This window comes from Babylonia areolata, unplaced genomic scaffold (genome assembly GCF_041734735.1).
Source record: "Babylonia areolata isolate BAREFJ2019XMU unplaced genomic scaffold, ASM4173473v1 tig00006501, whole genome shotgun sequence".
In the NCBI taxonomy this organism is placed as follows: domain Eukaryota; kingdom Metazoa; phylum Mollusca; class Gastropoda; order Neogastropoda; family Buccinidae; genus Babylonia; species Babylonia areolata.
The window spans coordinates 17,501-25,000 of record NW_027468403.1 but is presented as its reverse complement, the minus strand read 5'-3'; the positions used below and the strand labels follow the sequence as shown (position 1 = coordinate 25,000).

Sequence of the window (7,500 nt, the reverse complement as noted above, 5' to 3'; positions counted from 1 at the left end):
TTGTAGCGAGGTTTTGGAGTTTTATCCACAACCTTTACCTGCCTTTTTTTTCTTTTTTTCCTTTTTTCTCTCTCCGAGCATGCCAAAGTTGATAGAAAACGCGGTTCGGCATGGACGGGAGCAGGCGTTGAGGAGTAGGCCTTTTTTTGAGGGCCCAGAAAGTATTTTGGCAATTTTTTACTTTTTTATCCACACCTTTACCTGCCTCTTTTTTTCTTTTTTTCCTTTTTACTCTCTCCGAGCATGCCAAAGTTGATAGAAAACGCGGTTCGGCATGGAGGGAGCAGGCGTTTGAGGAGTAGGCCTTTTTTTGAGGGCCAGAAAGTATTTTGGGCAATTTTTGACTTTTTTATCCACAACCTTTACCTGCCTTTTTTCTCTCCGAGCATGCCAAAGTTGAGAGAAAACGCCGTTTGGCATGGACGGGAGGAGGTGTGGAGGAGGTAGTCCATTTTTGAATGGCAGCGGAAAGATTTTGGCAATTGTAGCGAGGTTCTTCGGACTTTTATCCACACCCTTTACCTGCCCTTTTCCTCAGCGAGCATGCCAAAGTTGAGAGAAAACGCCCTTCGCCATTGACGGGACCAGACGTTGACGACTACGTCTTTCTTTTTTTCACGGCGCCTGAACGATTTGGGCAATTCTCCACAGCGCGTTTTACTTTTTATCCACAACCTTTACCTGCCTCTTTTCCTCAGCGAGCATGCCAAAGTTGAGAGGAAAACGCGTTTGGCATGGACAGGAGGCAGGCGTTGACGACCAGGTCTTCTTTTTTTTGGTCTTTTTTTTCACAGCGCCGGAAGGATTCAGGCAATTCTCCAAAGCCGGTTACTTTTATCCACAACGCTTTACTGGACCTTTTTTTTCTTTTTTTCCTTTTTTCTCTCTCCGAGCATGCCAAAGTTGATAGAAAACGCGGTTCGGCATGGACGGGAGCAGGCGTTGAGGAGTAGGCCTCTTTTTTGAGGGCCCAGAAAGTATTTTGGCATTTTTGACTTTTTTATCCACAACCTTTACTGCCCCTTTTTTTCTCTCGAGCATGCCAAAGTTGAGAGAAAACGCCGTTTGGCATGGACGGGAGGAGGTGTGGAGGAGTAGTCCATTTTTGAATGGCAGCGGAAAGATTTTGGCAATTGTAGCGAGGTTCTTCGGACTTTTATCCACAACCTTTACCTGCCTTTTCCTCAGCGAGCATGCCAAGTTGACGAGAAAACGCCCCCCTCTCGCCATTGACGGGACCAGACGTTGACGAATACGTCTTTCTTTTTTTCACGGCGCCTGAACGATATTGGGCAATTCTCCACAGCGCGTTTACTTTTTATCCCACAACATTTACCTGCCTTTTCCTCAGCGAGCCATGCCAAAGTTGAGAGGAAAACGCCGTTTGGCATGGACAGGAGCAGGCGTTGACGACCAGGTCTTTTTTTTGGTCTTTTTTTTTCACAGCGCCGGAAGGATTCAGGCAATTCTCCAAAGCCGCGTTACTTTTATCCACAACCTTTACTGGACCTTTTTTTTCTTTTTTTTCTTTTTCCTTTTTTCTCTCTCCGAGCATGCCAAAGTTGATAGAAAACGCGGTTCGCATGGACGGGAGCAGGCGTTGAGAGTAGGCCTTTTTTTGAGGGCCCAGAAAGTATTTTGGCAATTTTTGACTTTTTTATCCACAACCTTTACCTGCCTTTTTTCTCTCCGAGCATGCCAAAGTTGAGAGAACAACGCCGTTTGGCAATGGACGGGAGGAGGTGTGGAGGAGTAGTCCATTTTTGAATGGCAGCGGAAAGATTTTGGCATTGTAGCGAGGTTCTTCGGACTTTTATCCACAACCTTTACCTGCCTTTTCCTCAGCGAGCATGCCAAAGTTGAGTGAAAACGCCCTTCGCCATTGACGGGACCAGACGTTGACGACTACGTCTTTCTTTTTTTCACGGCGCCTGAACGATTTTGGGCAATTCTCCACAGCGCGTTTACTTTTTATCCACAACCTTTACCTGCCTTTTCCTCAGCGAGCATGCCAAAGTTGAGAGGAAAACGCCGTTTGGCATGGACAGGAGCAGGCGTTGACGACCAGGTCTTTTTTTTTGGTCTTTTTTTTTCACAGCGCCGGAAGGATTCAGGCAATCTCCAAAGCGGTTACTTTTATCCAAACCTTTACTGGACCTTTTTTTTTCTTTTTTTTCCTTTTTTCTCTCTCCGAGCATGCCAAAGTTGATAGAAAACGCGGTTCGGCATGGACGGGAGCAGGCGTTGAGGAGTAGGCCTTTTTTTGAGGGCCCCAGAAAGTATTTTGGCAATTTTTGACTTTTTTATCCACAACCTTTACCTGCCTTTTTTTCTCTCCGAGCATGGCCAAAGTTGAGAGGAAAACGCCGTTTGGCATGGACGGGAGGAGGTGTGGAGGAGTAGTCCATTTTTGAATGGCAGCGGAAAGATTTTGGCAATTGTAGCGAGTTCTTCGGACTTTTATCCACAACCTTTACCTGCCTTTTCCTCAGCGAGCATGCCAAAGTTGAGAGAAAACGCCCTTCGCCATTGACGGGACAGACGTTGACGACTACGTCTTTCTTTTTTTCACGGCGCCCCTGAACGATTTGGGCAATTCTACACAGCGCGTTTACTTTTTATCCACAACCTTTACCTGCCTTTTCCTCAGCGAGCATGCCCAAAGTTGAGAGGGAAACGCCGTTTTGGCATGGACAGGAGCAGGCGTTGACGACCAGGTCTTTTTTTTGGTCTTTTTTTTTCACAGCGCCGGAAGGATTCAGGCAATTCTCCAAGCCGGTTACTTTTATCCACAACCTTTACTGGACCTTTTTTTTTCTTTTTTTCCCTTTTTTCTCTCTCCGAGCATGCCAAAGTTGATAGAGAAACGCGGTTCGGCATTGGACGGGAGCAGGCGTTGCGGAGTAGGCCTTTTTTTGATGGACCCAGAAAGTATTTTGGCAATTTTTGACTTTTTTATCACCAACCTTTACCTGCCTTTTTTTCTCTCCGAGCATGCCAAAGTTGAGAGAGAAAACGCCGTTTGGCATGGACGGGAGGAGGTGTGGAGGAGTAGTCCATTTTTGAATGGCAGCGGAAGATTTTGGCAATTGTAGCGAGGTTCTTCGGACTTTTATCCACAACCTTTACCTGCCTTTTCCTCAGCGAGCATGCCAAAGTTGAGAGGAAAACGCCCTTCGCATTGACGGGACCAGACGTTGACGACTACGTCTTTCTTTTTTTCACGGCGCCTGAACGATTTGGGCAATTCTCCACAGCGCGTTTACTTTTTATCCACAACCTTTACCTGCTTTTCCTCAGCGAGCATGCCAAGTTGAGAGGGAAAACGCCGTTTGGCATGGACAGGAGCAGGCGTTGACGACCAGGTCTTTTTTTTTGGTCTTTTTTTTTCACAGCGCCGGAAGGATTCAGCCAATTCTCCAAAGCCGGTTACTTTTATCCAAAACCTTTACTGGACCTTTTTTTTTCTTTTTTTCCTTTTTTCTCTCTCCGAGCATGCCAAAGTGGATAGAAAACGCGGTTCGGCATGGACGGGAGCAGGCGTTGAGGAGTAGGCCTTTTTTTGAGGGCCCAGAAAGATATTTTTGGCAATTTTTGACTTTTTTATCCACAACCTTTACCTGCCTTTTTTTCTCTCGAGCATGCCAAAGTTGAGAGAAAACGCCGTTTGGCATGGACGGGAGGAGGTGTGGAGGAGTAGTCCATTTTTGAATGGCAGCGGAATGATTTTGGAATTGTAGCGAGGTTCTTCGGACTTTTATCACAACCTTTACCTGCCTTTTCCTCAGCGTGCATGCAATAGTTGAGAGAAAACGCCCTTCGCCATTGACGGGACCAGGACGTTGACGATACGTCTTTCTTTTTTTCACGGCGCCTGAACGATTTGGGGCAATTTCCACAGCGCGTTTACTTTTTATCCACAACCTTTACTGCCTTTTCCTCAGCGAGCATGCCAAAGTTGAGAGGAAAACGCCGTTTGCCATGGACAGGAGCAGGCGTTGACGACCAGGTCTTTTTTTTGGTCTTTTTTTTTCACAGCGCCGGAAGGATTCAGGCAAATTCTCCAAAGCCGGTTACTTTTATCCACAACCTTTACTGGACCTTTTTTTTTCTTTTTTTCCTTTTTTCTCTCTCCGAGCATGCCAAAGTTGATAGAAAACGCGGTTCGGCATGGACGGGAGCAGGCGTTGAGGAGTAGGCCTTTTTTTGAGGGCCCCAGAAAGTATTTGGCAATTTTTTACTTTTTTATCCACAACCCTTTACCTGCCTTTTTTTCTCTTCCGAGCATGCCAAGTTGAGAGAAAACGCCGTTTGGCATGGACGGGAGGAGGTGTGGAGGAGTAGTCCATTTTTGAATGGCCAGCGGAACGATTTTGGCAATTGTAGCGAGGTTCTTCGGACTTTTATCCACAACTTTACCTGCCTTTTCCTCAGCGAGCATGCCAAAGTTGAGAGAATACGCCCTTCGCCATTGACGGGACCAGACGTTGACGACTCGTCTTCTTTTTTTCACGGCGCCTGAACGATTTGGGCAATTCTCCACAGCGCGTTTACTTTTTATCCACAACTTTACCTGCTTTTCCTCAGCGAGCATGCCAAAGTTGAGAGGAAAACGCGTTTGGCATGGACAGGAGCAGGCGTTGACGACCAGGTCTTTTTTTTGGTTCTTTTTTTTTCACAGCGCCGGAAGGATTCAGGCAATTCTCCAAAGCCGGTTACTTTTATCCACAACCTTTACTGGACCTTTTTTTTCTTTTTTTCCTTTTTTCTCTCTCCGAGCATGCCAAAGTTGATAGAAAACGCGGGTTCGGCATGGACGGGAGCAGGACGTTGAGGAGTAGGCCTTTTTTTGAGGGCCCAGAAAGTATTTTGGCAATTTTTTACTTTTTTATCCACACCTTTTACCTGCCATTTTTTCTCTCCGGAGCATGCCAAAGTTGAGAGGAAAACGCCGTTTGGCATGGACGGGAGGAGGTGTGGAGGAGTAGTCCATTTTTGAATGGCAGCGGAAAGATTTTGGCAATTGTAGCGAGGTTCTTCGGACTTTTATCCACAACCTTTACCTGCCTTTTCCTCAGCGAGCATGCCAAAGTTGAGAGAAAACGCCCTTCGCCATTGACGGGACCAGACGTTGACGACTACGTCTTTCTTTTTTTCACGGCGCCTGAACGATTTGGGCAATTCTCCACAGCGCGTTTACTTTTTATCCACAACCTTTACCTGCCTTTTCCTCAGCGAGCATGCCAAAGTTGAGAGGAAAACGCCGTTTGGCATGGACAGGAGCAGGCGTTGACGACCAGGTCTTTTTTTTGGTCTTTTTTTTTCACAGCGCCGGAAGGATTCAGGCAATTCTCCAAAGCCGGTTACTTTTATCCACAACCTTTACTGGACCTTTTTTTTCTTTTTTTCCTTTTTTCTCTCTCCGAGCATGCCAAAGTTGATAGAAAACGCGGTTCGGCATGGACGGGAGCAGGCGTTGAGGAGTAGGCCTTTTTTTGAGGGCCCAGAAAGTATTTTGGCAATTTTTTACTTTTTTATCCACAACCTTTACCTGCCTTCTTTTTTTCTCTCCGAGCATGCCAAAGTTGAGAGAAAACGCCGTTTGGCATGGACGGGAGGTGGTGTGGAGGAGTAGTCCATTTTTGAATGGCAGCGGAAAGATTTTGGCAATTGTTAGCGAGGTTCTTCGGACTTTTATCCACAACCTTTACCTGCCTTTTCCTCAGCGAGCATGCCAAAGTTGAGAGAAAACGCCCTTCGCATTGACGGGACCAGACGTTGACGACTACGTCTTTCTTTTTTTCACGGCGCCTGAACGATTTGGGACAATTCTCCACAGCGCGTTTACTTTTTAATCCCACAACCATGTACCTGACCTTTTCCCTCAGCGAGCATGCCAAAGTTGAGAGGAAAACGCCCTCTCGCCATTGACGGGACATATGAATACAATAAAAGGAAACAAAATGATAAAGTATATGAATGTGGTAGTGTGGACTGAAGTTTGTCGTGTCTGTGTGTTGTTGTGTATTAATAACTCGTAGTCAAGTCTAGTGAGTTGTGGGTGCAGTTATAAATCAGAAAGCCTGTACTTGTTATCCACAGCCTTTACCTTTTCTTTCCTTTCCTTTTTTCTTCTTTCTGCAGTTGACAGAAACGCCCTTTGCCTGCCTGCCTGCCTGCCCTGCCTGCTGCCTACCTACCCTTCTCGCCCAGACAGAATCCACCTCAATCGTTTTTATCCACAACTTAACTTTTCTTCCCAACATCATCCACAGCCCTCCCTTAACAAGTTTACGGGCATGCTTTTATCCACAGCCTTTCAGGGAGGGGGGAAAATAAAATATAAATTTTTTTTTAAAAAACTCGCACACCCACACCCCCCTGCCATGCCCCTGCCGCCACACCACTCTCGCACATCGGCGGAGAGTCGAGGCGAGGCGTGGCGAGGCGAGGCGAGGAGAGAGAGAGAGGTAAGGGGGATCGTGCGTGAGGAGGAGGAGGAGGAGCGCAGGAAAGATGCGTCCGTCTGCAAAAGAAAGCGGACAAATCTCCTGGTCCAAGGCTGAGTCTCAATAGATCGCAGTGAGGTGGCTGCTCTACTAAGTACGACACACCGACCGAGAACTAGGTCGTCTACGAATGATTTGGCACCGCAACGTCGCATGGGGTGAATATCGTTGCGGTCCCCGCGCGCGCTGCTCGGCGCGTCGGCCAACGACCGAGTACTGTGGCTTCACCACCGCGGACGCCCCTGCGGGTCCGTCCGCGTGTATCGTTGCCTCCCGACGCGGGCGGCACTGAGAGTATCGTCACAAATCCGGGGGATTCTGACTTAGAGGCGTTCAGTCATAATCCCTCAGATGGTAGCCTCGCACCATTGGCTTATCAGCCAAGCACGTAAAACCAAATGTCTGAATCTGCGGTTTCCTCTCGTACTGAGCAGAATTACGTAGCAACGACCTTGTCATCAGTAGGGTAAAACTACAACCTGTCTCACGACGGTCTAAAACCCAGCTCACGTTCACTATTAGTGGGTGAACAATCCAACGCTTGGCGAATTCTGCTTCGCAATGATAGGAAGAGCGACATTCGAAGGATCAAAAGCAACGTCGCTATGAACGCTTGGCTGCCACAAGCAGTTTATCCCTGTGGTAACTTTTCTGACACCTCTTGGCTTAAAACTCCTAAAGTCACAAGGATCGAATAGGCCACGCTTTCACGGTCTGTATTCGTAATGAAAATCAAAATCAAGCGAGCTTTTGCCCTTTTTACTCTACGCGAGGTTTCGTCTCGCTGAGCTCGCCTTAGGACACCTGCGTTACCTTTTGACAGATGTACCGCCCCCAGTCAACTCCCGCCTGACACGGTCTTCAGAGCGGATCGCCTCGGCGGCGACGGTCGAGAGCTTAATTCCAGAAGCTTAGGGCTTGCGCCCCCGCTCTCGCTCGATCTGAATAAGTAAAGAAACGATAAAGAGTAGTGGTATTTCAAGGTCGATCT

General features: G+C 47.5%; 1 non-coding gene across 1 annotated transcript in view; it reads right to left on the bottom strand.

The window, feature by feature from the left end:
- Positions 1 to 6,542: 6,542 nt before the first annotated feature.
- LOC143278540 (large subunit ribosomal RNA) overlaps positions 6,543 to 7,500 on the bottom strand; it is a 3,752-nt gene continuing 2,794 nt past the window's right edge. Inside the window, exon 1 of the ribosomal RNA XR_013054162.1 lies at positions 6,543 to 7,500. This exon is cut by the window's right edge and continues 2,794 nt beyond it. This is a non-coding gene — a ribosomal RNA (large subunit ribosomal RNA).